Genomic DNA, 18,040 nt, shown 5'->3' with positions numbered 1-18,040 from the left:
TTCAAGCCTAATCCCTTGGAAGTGTTTGTGGCATCAAAACGCCTCTATTTTAACTTTTCGGCCCATAGACCATTTTGGCTGGAGATTGCAGCCGTAATCACCTATGGGTGATGATATTTTGATTGTTTTGAGTCGTAAACACATCTAGGTAAAGTTCTATGCTTGTCTCTTGGCTTATGGAAGGCATTTAGGACATTTTGGCACCCTAAAATGGAGCTCACGGCCCAAGAACTTCCTTGGCCGTGAACTCACTTTTGGTCCTTGATTTTTAATGATTTTGATGCCTAAACATGTCAAGGTTTGTCCCATGTTTGGTTTCCAAGGTTTAGGGGGACATTAGGCACACTTTGGCCCCTATAAAGGAGTTTACTCTCCAAGATGTTCTTGGGCGGTAAACTCCCAAATCTTGTTGTTTTGGCTTGATTTTCATGTTATTAAGGCATATAACACACTTATATACACTCTAGGTTGAAGTACTCATAGTTGGGGGTGATCGGGTGAAGATCCTTGAGAGAGAAAATCGACTTTTCCCTAGCTAGAAATGTAAAAAATGAATCGAAAATGGCTAAATTTTGTTTATATAGCCTTGAGGGTTTTTGGTCCGAATACCATTTTTGGGCTGTAATATTCCAAACTCTTGAAGGTTTAGGCACTTAATGCAACATATTAAACCCTAGTGTATCCTCTCTCCTGATATCCTCTGGAGCGCTAACCTTAAAACACTCAAACTTACCCCAAAAGTTTGATAGTTAGTTGATACGGATTTGAGTTCAATTGTAGTGGATGGTTTTACCGAATTCAAATTTTTGGGTTGTCACTCTATGGGACTCGCCAAGTTCATCAGGCAGAAACACAAAATTCGAATTTGGCAAGCATCAAACAAGCAACCAATGCATCAATTCAATAGAAATCAATCTTGGCCCTGATAACACTGATGGGTTTTAGCCATATGAACATTCCTATGTGCATATACAAACCCTAATGCTTGGATCTAGGTTTCTCTAATTGAACATACATTGAATCCAAGACTTCTAATGGCTACTGGAGTATAATAACATAAGAAATTAGAATTAGAAGATTACCTTGAATCACTTGCTTGATCTTCTTGTCCTTAGATCTTAAGAGTCACAATTGTCACTCCTCTAATGGCTTAAAAACAACAACTAGCAAGAGGATGATTTGAGAGAGAGAGGAGAGGGGATCAAGAATCGGCCAGGGTTTCTTCTGAAGCATAGGTGCCGATTTTCCTTAATCCTTAGGGTCTATTTATACTAGTGAGGCTCTTAGGGTTTCACCCTTAAACCCTAATTGGATAACTTAGGCCTAAGAAATCCAATACCCTAATGATAAGCCTTGGATGATTTCAAGGCCTATCCATAGCCCCCAAAACCATCCCCCTTTATCATTAAGGGATTATAGCCCAAAGTACAACAATCATACAATTGACAGTTTATGCCCCTTTATTCAATTAATCTCTTTAAGTCACCAAATTAATTCCTAATTAATTTATGACTTATATTAATCAAATAACAATATTATTATTCCTTATATTATTCTCATAATATATTAATAATATTTCTTATCTCATTACAAATCATCCTGTCAAGTTGCTATAGTGAAGGCAACCCAAAAGGACCATGCACAACCGGGTCAAATACTTGCCTAATATAGTTACAACCTTAGACAATATTCCAACAATTAAGTCTTTACCTTATCTGTTTTAAACATTATTGGACTCTAGTCTAAAAGGTCAACACTATCAGATTTTCAATTACCACTTGTAGTGCTTCTACTTTTTCACAAATGGAGTTTAATTTAATAGATAACTCATGAATTTTTAGCAAACACTTTAAAACTTCTTCATTTCTATGTAACGATTAATATACATCAAATATTGAAGTTTGAAATGTATCTCAACATGGTTTTAATCTACCTATAGGTATTGTTCTTATAATTTTAACAATAACAATCATTGCCGCCGCTACCTTCCTTTTTCTTTCCTCTTAACATGATTTCTCGATCTCCTTCTGATTTTAGATCTCGCACGCCCATAATAGTAACTTAATACATTGTCTAATTTTGTTCCTGTCTATTATGCTTCTCCTAGTATCATGTTTGTACACATACATACTAGAAGTATACCCATTCGTTTTGAGCGATTAATAAGTGTACAGTCGTAAGGCATAATTTCGATTTAGTCAACTTTGATATATTCAATTACACCTTTTATCATATACACTTGGTTTCTATTTTAAAATCTACTATAAACAAGTAATCCTTATTTACATTTGTTCTTTCGTTCTAAATTCTGAAACTTGATTTAAAAATGCAGTTTTCATTGTATTTTCCTTTCAATTAATACACAAGATGAATACCCTTGTTCTTATAATTTTTCTAAATCTAGAAAATATATGTGAAGAATACATGTCTTATGTTTCATCTTTTCAGTAAAAACATGAAAAGTTTTAAATGTTACGATTATTTATCTTTCGAATTATTGTTTTTGTAGGATGATTAAATTATGAATGCACTATTTTCAATGATCGATATTTTTACTCCTTTCTTAAAATAACATTCAACTTTGCAATCTCCAATGAATTCCTAAACTATCAAACTTGTTTTCATAAATACCCTGACTACTCTTAAACTTGTATTTTTCTTGATTTAAACAATTAGACAATTTTTCAAAAGAGTAATCAAAATATTTATGTATAACTTCACTTATGGATGACTTAAGCCTTTAACCTTAATAAATATATATTTTATCTTACTACTTCTTTCGATCGCCAGACATATATCTTCATTTTTCTCAGAATTGTTACACATTTGATATTAGTGAAGTTACTTATCATTTCTAAACGCTCAAAATGCTATCTACACAATTTGATTTAATTTATCATAAACTTTCATCTCCTCCATTTGCAAAAATGAGTCTCTAAATATGTATATATATATATATATATATATATATATATATATATATATATATATATATATATATATATATATTCATCCAATACGATTTTAGTGTAGAAAGAATACCAGTAGTAGTAAATATAGCTTCAGAAATGTTTGGCCATTTCGTAATTTCTTTGGTAGACGACACTTAAATAGTTTTACGCTTGTGATGTACCAATATCACATATCATTAGGAACTTACCCTTGATTTCTTCTCATTCATTTGTGCTACCCCTTCCTATTTCCAAATATTCCTCATTTATATTCAATAGCTAATACTGAAGTGAACAAATTGTTCCTAATCCCTTCTTTATTAGACTTTGAAGTTAGACTTAGTGATGATTTAGAGTGTGACTTATAGATCAGTACGAATTTAGCACCCAATGCAGTTGATGCTTTAGATAGTATTTAACTAGATAATATTTTCAACTAGGTCACCATGGTTGGATAATGATTTGCATGATCCTAATTTCTCGCAATATGGACAATAGACCTCGAATTAAGGAAAAACTAATTTGTTGAAAGCTAAAGAGTTGGGCTCTTTCTGTGAGGAATTAACCCAAAATAATCAAAGAGCTTTTCAAGTCACCACCTCTCCAACTATATAGTTGTATACGACTGAGTTCTATTAAAATACCTCACAAATTGAATTTCGGGACGAAATTCTTTCAACCGGGGGAGACTATAACAACTAAAAAAATTCGAGTCGATTCTAGATTGGACTAGACTTAGTTACGCGTATAGGCACAACACATTCTAGACTTAGTATGTCACACCCCTAACTGGAACGGTGGAAACGTTCGGGGGCGGAGGGTGTCATGTTTAGTATCACAACATATGTATCATAGCAATCATAGTAACAAACAACCATTGTATTAATATTAAAGTTTTTACAAGTGGCGATTCACAAAAGATTGAATCCAAAAGTACATAACAAAATAAGGCATAAAGCTACTATACTTCATCTTCTGAATCCCAGCGCGCGTACCTATTTACTAGTTACCTGAGAATACAAGTTATTTTGAAAGAGTAGATCGGCATTTAAGCTGGTGACTTCATAAGATTTTAGTGATGTAAAGTAAGTTGAAAGTTCTTTATAGAAAAGTGTGTATGTTCCTTCAGAAGATCCTATATCTACTGATATAATGAAAGTTAAGTAAAAATAGCTCTACAATCCTTTCTATGAGTACTAACTTGATAGAAGTTATATAAAACCCAAAGTAAAAAAACAATCGGTTGTGTGAATCTGCTCTAAGCCCATAACCAAACAAGGAACATGAAATGAGGCGGGACTCACACATCCCATTGTTTCTTAGGTCTTCGTTTTATATAACTCGGGTGTATTCATTTGGTACTCACAAATTTAACTATAGTAGTTCCTTTATATTTGATGAAAACATTCTATAAGAAAAACCCTTATTTCCTTTAGTAAAAATACTAACCACATTAGTTCCTTCTATAACAACTTAGTTTATACTAGTTATATATAATCTAATATCGAACGGATAGTTAATTGTGTGAATCTGCCCTAAGCCCACAACCAAACAAGGAACAGGAAGTAAGGTGGAAATCATACATCCAACTACCTATCGGATATTAATTATATATAATCCTGATGTACAAACTAAGGTATTATAGAATGTAGCACTAACGGTCCTTTAAGTTATTCTGGTTTAATAAAATGGATTAAACCATTTTACTTGATAAGTTTCTATTTTAGTCTACTACATGTTCTAACTAAAAAGTAGGTTTTTTTACTAGAAAACGATGTATTGCATTTGTATACCATGACCTGACCTATACCTAGTACTCCTTATGATTACTTGGTGTATATGGAATATATATTTAGCTAACATCGAATAGATAGTAGAATTGGTGCATCTGCTATAAGCCCACAACCAAATAAGGAACATGAAATGAAGCGGAAAGCTGTCATACCCCAAAACCAAGAACTGCGGAAACGTTTTGGGGTGGTGGACGTCATGTACAGTATCATAACAATGCAAAGTAGTAAATAAGCAACAACATCATCCATTGCATTAATAGTATAGTTTCATACAAGTGTGTTCTTTAATAGTAATAAGACACCAAAAATGAATATTCAAAATAAAAGACGAGTCTTGAAGATGCTCCGTCTTCTCAAAACCTGATCATCGATACTTGTCTACTGGTGACTTGAGAATACACGTTATTTTGAAAGCGTAGATCACCATTTAAGCTGGTGAGTTGATAAGTATGTAGTGTCAATGTTTGTATAAGTTTGAAGAAAATGTTTGTAGTTGAACAATGTAAATGTTTGTATATGTTTGAAAACTCCTACAAAATCCTATATTTTCTTCTAGTATAAAAAGTAGTCTTCTACCAAGAACCAACTGTATTGTATGTTTGTTCTTTTGTAAAAGTGAATGCTTTTCCCAAGTACGACTATAATTACCAAAATATAGTTTTATATTACCTTTTATGTGAGAAGATCACAATTTGAATATAATGGGAAAATGTATATGTGTACTACAATATTATTTGTATTAATCACTGAAGTAATAACTACCTTAAAACCAATGATTTAATTAAGGCAAAATGTGATTTGATTGTTACCATACTAATCTAACTATAACACGATGATGACAGTGTTGGGTTTTAGGTAAAACAAATAAACTAGAAAACAATTCCTATGTTCACGTGCAACCTACTTTGGATCCATGTTTTAACTATTGATCATATAAATTTGAATTGCAAAACAAGAACCCTAAGGAGAGAGGCTATTTTCGAAATTAACTAATTAGGGTTTAAGAGTTACATACATTTCAATTGTTATAGCAAACAATTGATTTTTCTTTTGAACTTGATCTTCTTGGAAACTTACCACCACAAACGCAATGCCTCTAATGGAGTCACACCCAAAAACTAGCAAGAAGGAAACTTGAAGGAGAGAGGTAGGGGTATGCAAAAATCGGCCCTAGGGTTTCTTCAACGAAGGAGTAACGAATTTTGAGAGCCAGGAGGCTCCTTATATAGCTGAGGGATCTAGGGTTTAGGGAAAACCCTAATGTTCCTTTGCTTGGGGCCTAAGCTTATCCAAAGGCCTTATCCAAGCCCCTTGGACGAAATCATTAGGGTTTCCCCTAAATATTTCGTCCACCCCCTCCCAAGTAGGTTATGAAACCTTCCACTCAACTATTAGATAATTGCAAACTAGTCCTTGCACTTTATAATTAATACAGTTAACACCAAAATTAATTCTAATTAATCTTCTAACATGTTAATCAATCATTAATTTATTAATCTTATCATAAATCAATATCTCTCGTGTCATAATTTCCTTGTCCGATTGCTAGGTTTGAGGGCAACCCAAAAGGACTGTGCTGGTTTCAATTCAAGTACATACCACATGTAGTTATGGGCTTAGACACCTAATCCAACAGTCTCCCACTTGGATAAGTCTGTAACTATAATTGCTAGTATGACTTCTAAATTTGACCAGCAAATTGTAGCTTCTAAAAGTTGCTGCCGAACTTTGACCCAATCAGTTACATGTCCTAAGATAAGTGATCACATGACCCTTCATTATATTAGATATCCCTCGACATAAGACATGGAATAGAATAAATCTCATTTTCCAGAATCTATATTTCCCGATTTCTGATTTGTGATGATATATAGGACTTCTAATCGAACACGTCAATTTAGTCCTGGCTGGGCCCAGGACAAAAGTCAACACCAAATCATCGAGGGGCCCACAGATATCGCTTTTCCCATTAGGGAAAAAGGAGCGAATAAGCATTGACTCATATGCTTGTATCTTTTACTCATCAAACCATACATGACATTACGTTTTATAACACCAAGTTACTGATGCGTTTTCGTATCACCAATGTATAGCCGACTTGCAAATTACAACTCATATATCTTTGTTTCAAGATCATATATATTATCGTCTCAATATTACTCGTGATGAATTCCATGAAGTAATACTCTTAGCGTCGGTTTATCCAATACTCAAATCTCACTCTCTAAGTACTCATGAACATTGCAACAATTCTATTGCTATGTTTATCCTTAGACAACCTGGAATTCAATTCATGACAATCTTAATTCACTACTTACTTCCAAAAGTACGAGCGATTGTGGAGTTTGAACAATCGTATTATTCAGGAAGTTAAACATGCAAAATATGAAACACAATAATAAAAAATTAACAAAAGGCAGTAAACAAACTCATAAATAATACTTTATTATTTACTCACCAAAAGTCAATTACATTTACTTTGTAACAAGTTTCTGAACTTGACTAATTTAACCACTAAAACTAATATCATCTTTCAGCCCTAGGCTTCGAGCATGCTAAATATGCTTAGCCCTATTCAGATCCTTTGTGAGGGGGTCTGCTGGTTTATCTTCAGATGACACCCTCTTTACAACAATATGGCCTTCTTCTACTCTATCCCTGATGAAATGGTACTTTCTCTCAATATGTCTGGTTTTACCATGGTCTCTGGGTTCCTTAGTTAAGGCAACCGTTCCCTCATTATCGCAGAATTGTTCCATAGGCTCGTGGATGGTTGGAACAACTCCGAGATCCCCGATGAAGTTCCTTAACCAAGCTGCTTCTTTAGACGCTTCACTCGTTGTTGTGTACTCTGATTCACAAGTAGAATCAGCCACCCGTATCTTGCTTGGAACTTTTCCAAGTAATTTCTCCTCCATTCAGTGGGAATACCCATCCAGATTGAGAACGGAAGTTATCTCTATCCATTTGAAAGCTGGCATCACTGTAACCATCTACTCTCAAAGTATCATTGCCACCAAGTACAAGGACCTAGTCCTTGACTCTTCGTAAATACTTGAGTATATTCTTTACTTCTATCCAATGAGCTCTACCTGGGTTTCCCTGATATCAACTGACCATGCTCAAAGCAAAGGCCACATAAGGGCGAGTACATGTGATAGCGTAAATGATTGATCCGACAGCGGAAGCATAAGGTAGACGACTCATGTCAGCTATTTCCTCATCAGTACTAGGGCATTGAGTCTTACTTAGTTTTGTGTTGCTCCGGATAGGTAGCTCTCCCTTCTTGGAATTTTCCATACTAAACCTCTTTAGTACCTTATCCAAGTATGTGCTCTGACTAAGTCCAGTTAGTCTCTTCTTTCTATCTCTCAATATCCTAATCCCAAGAATATAAGCAGCTTATCCAAGGTCTTTCATGGCAAAACACTTTCCAAGCATAGACTTAACTTCGTTCAAGGTTGGAATGTCGTTACCAATGAGTAATATGTCATCGACATACAACAACTGAAAAATCACTATACTCCCACTAGCCTTGATATACACACATAACTCATCTTCACTCCTAGAGAAGCCAAACTCTTTGACTTTCTCATGGAAGCAAAGATTCCAACTGCGAGATGCTTGTTTCAATCCATAAATGGATTTCTCAATCTTACACACTCTATTGGGAAAATTTGCATCAACAAAACCCTCTGGCTGACTCATGTAAACATCCTCAGCCAGCTTCCCGTTAAGGAAAGCAGTCTTGACATCCATCTGCCAGATTGCATAGTCATGAAAGGCAGCTATGGCGAGCAATATCCTGATAGATTTAATCTTGGCTACTGGTGAGAAGGTTTCATCATAGTCAACCCCTGGGTTTTCTGTGAAACCTTTCGCAACCAGTCTAGCCTTGAATATGTGTACATTCCCATCCATGTCTGTCTTCTTCTTAAAGATCCATTTGCACCCAACTGTCTTACGACCCGGTGCATTATCAACCAAATTCCAAACTTGGTTGTCATACATGGACTTTATCTCGCTGTCCATTACCTCTTTCCACCTGGAAGCCTCTGGGCCTGCCATTGCTTCCTTATAAGAGACTGGTTCATCTTAATTCACCAGTTTCCTATCACTGATGAATGTGTCACCGCCTGAAGTAATATGAAAACCATACAACTCAGGTGGCACACTCACCCTAGTGGATCTTCAAAGAGGTAATGATTTATCAACTGGTTCAGCAGGAACTATTTCCTATGGTTTAGTGCTAGTTTCATCTCAAGATCCTTCAGTAGTTGACTCTTGAATCTCTTCAAGGTCAATGGTACTCCCACTGTCCGCTTTGAATATGAGCTCTTTTTCTAGAAAGACTCCTCTTCGTGCTACAAAAACCAGGTTCTCACTAGGTCTTTAGAATCAATATCCCAAAGACTGTTTTGGGTAACCAATGAAAACACATTTCTCACTTCTTGTTGCTAGCTTGTCACGAGTCTCTCGTCTTACGAAAGCTTCACAACCCCAGACTTTAATATGTGCAAACGAGGGAACTTTACCTGTCCACATTTCGTGAGTTGTTTTGGCAACCTTCTTTGTTGGGACAATATTTAGGATGTGGGCGGCTGTCTCTAAGGCATAGCCCCAGAAATGAATTAGAAGTGGAGCAAGAATCCTCATAGAACGAATCATGTCTAACAAGGTTCGATTACGCCTCTCTGCCACACCATTTAACTGTTGTATCCTAGGAGGAGTCAATTGTGAGACTATCCCACATTCCTTTAGACAATCATTGAACTCAAAGCTAAGATACTCTCCGCCTCTACCGGATCTAAGTATATTTATTTTTCTGCCTAATTGATTTTCGACCTCATGTTTAAACTCTTTAAACTTTTCAATGGAATCTGACTTATGTTTAATTAAGTATACATAACCATATCTACTATAATCATCAGTGAAAGTCACATAAAATCGATTAGCATCTCTTCTGGTTGATCTAAAGGGTCCACAAACATCTGTATGTATGAGGTCCAACAAACCTTCACCTTTTTCACAAGACCCTGTGAATGGTGACTTTTTCATCTTTCCCAAAAGACAAGATTCACACACATCATCTAATTTTAGGTCAAATGATTCCAACACTCCATCCTTTTGGAGTTGGACTATGCGTTTCTTGTTAATGTGTCCAAGACGACAATGGCACAAGCATGGCTTTTCTACACTATTAGACAAGTCAATATTAAACACACTATTTCCTAAGCTATCAACACAAGTCACTATTTCATACACACCATCACAAGGTAAAGCTTCAAACATGAAAACACCATTTTTATAAACGAAAATTGAACCATTCAAATTATTAAAAGAATATTTAAAACATTGTCGGAACAATGCATGAAATGAAATAATGTTTCTCGTTATCTCCGACGAATAGCAACAATTCAATAAATCTACACTAATATCATTACAAAGAAAAAATTGATAAACTCCGATCCTGGTCACTGGTGAAGACTTCTTGTTTCCCATGATCAAGTTTATCCTTCCTCGCACTTTCTTTTCACTTTCCTTTAGCCCCTGCAAATCAGAGCAGATGTGAAAACCACATCCTGTATCATGGACCCATGAACGAGAAGATAATGAGTTATTAGAAGAAATAGTGTAAATACCTGCCGAAGATGGCTTCAATTTGCCATCTTTGGTATCCTACAGATATTATGGGCAGGTTCTCTTCCAATGCCCTCTTTGATTGCAATAAAAGCAAATAACATACTTTTGATCAGAAACATGGGGAATGGTAGCATTGGGCTACCACTATATGACCCAACTTGGACTTTTCCCTTCCAGTTTTGCTTAGGAGGACCTTTCCTCTTTTCCCCCTTCCCTATCCAATAGCTATGACAGGAGCACTTGCAGGAGTGGAGGTTATACTTTTACCCTTCATCCCTGCTTCAACAGTCTGCAACAAGTTGTGCAATTGGGCCAGTGTGTGCTTAGTGTTGTTCAACTAGTAAGTTAGGATAAACTAACCATAACAATCGGGCAATGAGTTCAAGACCATGTCAGTGGCCAGTTACTCATCAATGTGAATGTTGAACTTGACCAAACGCTCTATGTAGCGTTGCATTCTTTGCACATGAGATACAACCGACTCCCCTTCTTTCATTTTGCAAGCCATGAGTGACTTGACTACTTCAAACTTTTCTTGATGATCTCGCTTATAGTACTTTTCCATAAGGTCCTTGTTCATCACAAAAGGCTAGTAGTCCTCATACTACCTTTGCAGTTATGGGGACATGGTTGCGACCATGATGCATGCCACTTTGGTAGCATCATCATAGTGCTTCTTGTAGCCATCATACTCTTCAGGAGTGGCTTTGGACTCATCAAGTTCTTTGAGCTCCTTTTCAACGACATATTATTTGTCCTCAAATTGTAGAGCCATTTTGATGTTATGCATCCAATCGTTATAGTTAGAGCCATCCATAACGACTTTGGAGCAAATGTTGAGTAAAGAGAAGTTGTGGCTGGAGGATGATGAAGTAGAAGTGTTTCCAGGAGTAGACATCTGAAAAGAAAGATAGTTTTAGTTAGATTTCAAGACACCTAAATATAATAACCCAAAGATATCATATCAAGGTTAGGATCCAACTATGATGATTTTCAACTTAGAAATGGGATGCCGAGATCCAAATTTATATCTCATAAAGGTAGGTGAAAGACGATTCACCAATTCCACCATTAGTCAAAATAAACAAAGTGAAATTCCTAATTCTGTTTGAGATACATTGAAACTATTTAATGGCATGTTTTAATCTCGGATTATGCTCTTCTATTTGTGATTAGGATACCAAGGATCACAAACTAGATGTGAATAACCATGCAAATGTGCTTGGTAACCTCATTGTCTTTATCATTAACTATTGATGTGTCGGTAAACCACACACGCTCCACCAAAATGATAATTATGAGATACCCTTTACTACTCTTTATTAGTGCCTATTAGTGTGCTGGTAATCCACACACGCTCCACTAACGACCAATAAAGCATAATGTGCAATTTCATGGATTAGCATACTTTTCACATTTTTCCTAAAGTAACTAGAGTTGGGGTTTTGTAAAATAATGTTATAGTACTTTCTTTAATAACATTATACTTTTAATGAGATGTAGTTGTCCTATCAAATCCGTTATGCTAACAACCCTCCACTAATCAAGGAAGCGGTGGGTGAGAGTGGACAACGATTCAACTACCATTTTATAGACAGTTTCCTTATACCCCTTATAGATTAGCTTCGTGAATGAGGCATACTAGCGATTTTACTGACCATAGTCTTATACATATATAATATTTAACTTTTAATTATAATACATATGTAAGGTGTGTTTTTAAAAAGTTTGGGGGTTATCTTAAAATTTTTGAAAATTAAACTTTTAATTTAAATTTCAAATAAACCAAATAACTAGATTTAATATTTATCTATTAATTAACTTTTAATTAATTAATTAAATCTTGTAATGATTATCTAATTAAATTAAACAATTAATTTAATCATAATCCAAATCCCTCTAGATTTTGAAAATTAGGGAATAGGATAATTTCCTTATTTTTTCTCAATTACCCAATAATGAAACTATTATCCAAAACAAAAAAAAAACCCTAAAAAGACTAGCATATTTCGAAATTCTAGGGAGGATGCTAGGGTTTCAAAAACCCTAACCCTAATTTCGATTAGGGTTCATGGAGGCTAGGGTTTTCCGAAAACCCTATGAACTAAAACCCTAAAATCGAAAATCTTGGCCTTTAGGGTTTAATGGCTATAAACCCTGATTTTCAATTCAACTATTATAGCTATTCAATTTAAACAAAACCAATCTCTCTTATACCACTGTTGGATTTAGGTAACACAAATAAACTAGAAAACAATTCCTAAGTTCACATGCAACCTACTTTGGTTCTATGTTTTAACTATTGAACATATAACTTTGAATTGCAAAACAAGAACCCTAAGGAGAGAGGCTATTTTCGAAATTAACTAATTAGGGCTTAAGAGTTATACACCTTTCAATTGTTATAGCAATCAATTGATATTCCTTTTGAACTTGATTGTAACACCGATTTTCTTTTCAAAACAAAATTTTCAAATTTTGCAATTCATAATAAAATCAAAATGTATCTCAAATTGTAAACATCCATATCAAAATATAATATCCCAAAACATCTCCCCAAAATCACATCAAAATACTCCAACAATGTGTACAATCAAGCTGGCACCTTCCCGCGATCCTCGCTGCTACCTGAAACACATTTCACACAACACGGTAAGCATAAATGCTTAGTGAGTTCCCCAAAATACCACGTATAGCACATACACCGCTCAAGGCTACAATATGACCCTCCGGTCGATGTGTCTCAGCGGAAACCTCCAGTTCCATATCGTTGGGCCCTCCGACCCAGTCTGTCTCGTTGGACCCTCCGGCTCGGTCTATATCATTGGACCCTCAGGTCCGGTCTATGTCACATAGCATACATATATGAGAAACACATATACACAAATAGAACATGGTTACCACACTAGGTAATGTATAGTGAGAAGACTCACCTCGGGAACGTCTCAGAAAATCACAACTCATTATCTCTGAACCTCGAAACAACGACCTAACCCCGCCTAATCACATAAAGTAATTATTTCAATCATTAACGGCTCTCAAGGCTAGACTACACCCTTTTCTACAATCCCACAGAAGGGTAAAAGACCATTCTATCCCTTCCTGATCCAAAAGTACAATTGTTGACCAAAACTCTAAAAGTCAACAAAGTCAACGGTCAACCTTGACCAGACTCGTCGAGTTGACTCAATGACTCGGCGAGTCCAGTCGTGAACTCTACTCCTCTAATTCTCTTTTGACTCAGCGGTTCACTCTCTAGCCTCAGAGTCTTGGGACAACTCGACTCGACTCGTCGAGTCTGTTCACGGACTCGGCGAGTCCAATGCATGGTCACTTCAAATGGCTTCCTGAGGTCAGATCTGATGCTCTACTCAATAGATCTATCCTTTCTAGTCCTAATAATCACGTAAAGTTCGAAGCTTGATGCCCATGCGAAGGCTTCAAGGTTCTATTTGAAGAAATGACCTTTAATATGGCATCCTAAGTTCATATTCACCAACAATCCTCATAAAGCTCAAAGGAGTAAGGTCTCTGGACCACTATGGATCCAAATCCAAGACCATAATACAAAGAGGAACCCTATACTTAACAAAACCATCTACTAAAGGGTCTAGAAAACCCTAACTCTATAAACAATCACCAAAACAGAAGATGGATCGAGATTATACCTCAAATAAGCACTCCTGAGCTCAGAATTCTTCCAAATAGCACCTCCTTCAGCCTCCTCTTGATCTTGATCATCATTTTCTTGCTAAACCAATGATAGAAAGATCAAATATGGCCTCTCCTTCCTCACAAACGATTTAGCCCACTTAGGGTTTCTCTCAATGGACTGGTAGCCGCAATGGGAGGGTATGAGTTTCCTTAAATAGGCTCCAAAACCCGGGATTTAGGGTTTCAATTGCCAGCGCAGACGCGACGAGTCATATGCCCGACTCGTCGAGTCTGGTCGCGAAGATTTGCGGAAACTTCCTTACCTACTCGACGAGTCGTGGCACCAAGTGTAACACCGTGAATTTCAAAATAATTTTTCGCATAATATAGAAACATTTTCATTTAATATTCATAAAAACTTCAATGTTTAAAACTCCAATCCATATCATACAAAATCCCAAGATCACATATCATAAAAATCCCATGCGTGTGTACAGATCAAGCCGGCGCCTTCCCACGGTCATCACTAGTACCTGAAACAAACAACACTAACACTGTAAGCACAAAGCTTAGTGAGTTCCCCAAAATACCACAAATATCACATATTAGCCACTCGAGGCTATAACTCTGTGGGTCCGTAGACCCTACTCTGTGAACCCACTGGTTCTAACTCTGGGAACCTTCCGGTTCCAACTCTATAAACATGCACAACATAAATCACATAGAAATAATGCAGTACAACACATAACATACATATAGCGTACAAATACTATGTCACATAACTCTGATTACCTACTCAAGGTAAAGTATAGCGAGAAGACTCACCTCGCGTATCTCGATAACTCGCAAATCCTGGAAATCACTCGCGCTCGATCCTCTGAGCTATAATCCTCCTATAACACACTATATCTCTAATTAACACTTTCTCAAGTAAGGTTGACTACCCCTATCAAATCAACACTGGTCAACTCTGGTCAAGGGTCAACTTTGACCGGACTCGGTGAGTGCACTAGAGATACTCGGCGAGTCTATACGTGTTCACTGACTCCCTAGGATCCTCTCTTGACACGTCGAGTACTTCCCTAACTCGACGAGTTCCACCTGGCATGAATCGCGGGGCCACCACGACTCAACTCGCCGAGTCTCAAGAACAACTCGGTGAGTTCCAGCTCGACTCAGTCCATCTGTCAACCCTCTCCAACTCTCCCTGACTCACTGAGTCAACCGCTTAACTCAGCAAGACCACTCGCTGAGTGGTTAAGGACAATCTTCATGCTACTCGCCGAGTCTGTTCTTTGGACTTGGCGAGTCCATGCCATGCATTAACTCAATCTCGCTCTTGAGGTCAGATCCGTTCCATTAACTCATAGATCCAGTCCTTCCAAGCACATTCATCACGTAAAGTCACAATCTTGGATACCATGCAACGCTTACAAGGCTTCTTTTGGTGAAATGACATCTAAAATGGCAACCTAAGCCCCCAACTCAAAAGGAAAGGCATAAAGCAAAGCATTTGGGACTCTCTGGACCTACTAAGGTCCAGATCTATGTACCATTTGCCCATGCAACCTCTCACACTCCAAATACAAGGAAAACAAGGCATGAAGAAACCCTAGATTTAACCCTATCCATAAAAACACGAGAATAAGCTCTGAATATTACCTCAAATAGCTTCCTCTACCGAAATAGAAGTAGATCCAAGCTCCCCAACTCTCCTGGCTTGGTCTTCCTCTTCCTTTCTTGCAAACACACACAAAGATGGTGAATAATGGCCTCTTATCTCACTCACAAGGACTCTCAGATGCTCTGGTGCTCTCAGGGTCGAAGGTAGCCGCAATGAAGGGGTATAAGGTCCTTTAAATAGGGCTTAAGTCCGGCAAATTAGGGTTTCATTAAACAGCATGGACTTGTCGAGTCCGGAAACGAACCCGCGTCTAAATCCGCAATCATACTCGGTGAGTCTAGGCTCCAACTCGCCGAGTCTCTTCACAAATTACCAAAAATAAATAAATGAATAATACCTGGGAATCCGGGCTGCTACAATTCTCCCCCACTAGAACTAGACTTCGCCCTCGAAGTCTCGCTCTGCAAATAACTCTGGATGTTGCTCACGCATCTCACGCTCTAGTTCCCAAGTCATCTTGGACCCCTTCCGATGCTACCACTGAACCAAAACCAGGGGTACCTCCTTGTTCCTCAGAACCTTGATTTTCCAATCTCTGATGGCCACTGGTCTCTCGGCATAATTCAGGCTCGTATCCACCTGAATATCCTCTAATGGAACCACTGCCGACTCATCGGCTATACACTTCCTCAGCTGCGACACATGAAAAGTGTCGTGAATTCACCCCAACTCTACTGGCAAATCCAAACGATAGGCTACCCGGCCTACCCTCGCGATCACTCGGAATGGACCAATATATCTGGGCCCCAACTTGCCCCTCTTCCTGAATCGAATCACTCCTTTCCAAGGAGAGACCTTCAGGAGAACAAGGTCGCCGACCTGAAACTCAAGCTCGGACCGGTGTCTGTTTGCATAACTCTTCTAACGACTCTGAGCGGTCAACAACCTCTGTCTGACCTGCTGTATCTGCTCTGTCGTCTGAAGCACGATCTCTGTACTGCCCATCACCCGCTGTCCAACCTCTCCCCAAAAAATGGGGGTCCGACACCTCCTCCCATACAACAGATCAAAGGGCGGCATACGAATGCTCGAATGATGGCTATTGTTGTAGGAAAACTCTGCCAAGGGTAAATATGAATCCCAGCTACCCCCAAAATCCAATACACATGCCCAGAGCATGTCCTCGAGCGTCTGAATCATCCGCTCACTCTGACCGTCTGTCTGGGGATGGTATGCGGTACTAAAATGCAGTCTAGTACCCAAATCCTCATGAAACATCTTCCAGAATCTAGAAGTGAAACGCACATCACGTTCTGAAACAATCGAGATCGGCACCCCATGCCGTGATACCACTTCCCTCACATACACCTCTGCCAATTTCTCTGCTGAAGAACTCTCACTGATAGCAAGAAAATGAGCGCTCTTCGTCAACCTGTCCACAATCACCCAAATTTCATCAACTCTTCTGGTAGTCCTTGGCAATTTGGTGATGAAATCCATGGTGATCTGTTCCCACTTCCATTCGGGAACCTCCAATGGCTGCAACTTACCATGCGGCCTCTGGTGCTCGGCCTTAACCCTATGGCAGGTCAAGCACCTCTCAACAAACCACGCAACGTCCCTCTTCATACAGGCCACCAATACTCCTTTCTCAGGTCCAAATACATCTTAGTGGCCCCAGGATGGATCGAAAATTTCGACCGATGAGCCTCTTCCATCAAAACGGTACGCGTTCCTCCCACAAACCGCACCCAGATACGCTATTGAAATGTCATAAGCCCCCGACCATCGGTAACGAACTCTGAAACCAAACCAACAACCCGCTCTTTCTTCTGCATCTCAGGTTGCATAGCCTCAGCCTGTGCCCCACGAATGGCGTCCAACACTGGAGCTACCATGGTCAATCTCAAACATACGTCCCGCAGCGGGGAGCTGTCCGCCCTGCGGCTCAGTGCATCGGCTACAACATTAGCCTTGCCCGGGTGGTACAGGATCTCACAATCATAATCCTTGACCACATCCAACCACCTTCTTTGTCGCATATTTAGGTTGGGCTGATCCATAAAATATTTCAAACTCTTATGGTCCATGTATATCGTACACCGAACCCCACACAGGTAGTGACGCCAAATCTTGAGGGCGAACACCACTGCCCCCAACTCTAGATAATGGGTGGGGTATCTCATCTCGTGAGGCTTCAGCTGCCTCGATGCATATGCTATCACATGCCCCCTCTGCATTAGCACCGCCCCCAACCCCAGAATCGATGCGTCACAGTATACCACAAAGTCCTCCATCCCTTCCGGGAGGGCTAACACCGGGGCTTCGCATAACCTTTGGCAAAGTGTCTCAAAGGAGGACTGCTACTCAGGGCC

The sequence above is a fragment of the Lactuca sativa genome, chromosome 3 (assembly GCF_002870075.4).
Source record: "Lactuca sativa cultivar Salinas chromosome 3, Lsat_Salinas_v11, whole genome shotgun sequence".
Taxonomy (NCBI): Eukaryota; Viridiplantae; Streptophyta; class Magnoliopsida; order Asterales; family Asteraceae; genus Lactuca; species Lactuca sativa.
This window is presented reverse-complemented; position numbering follows the sequence as displayed.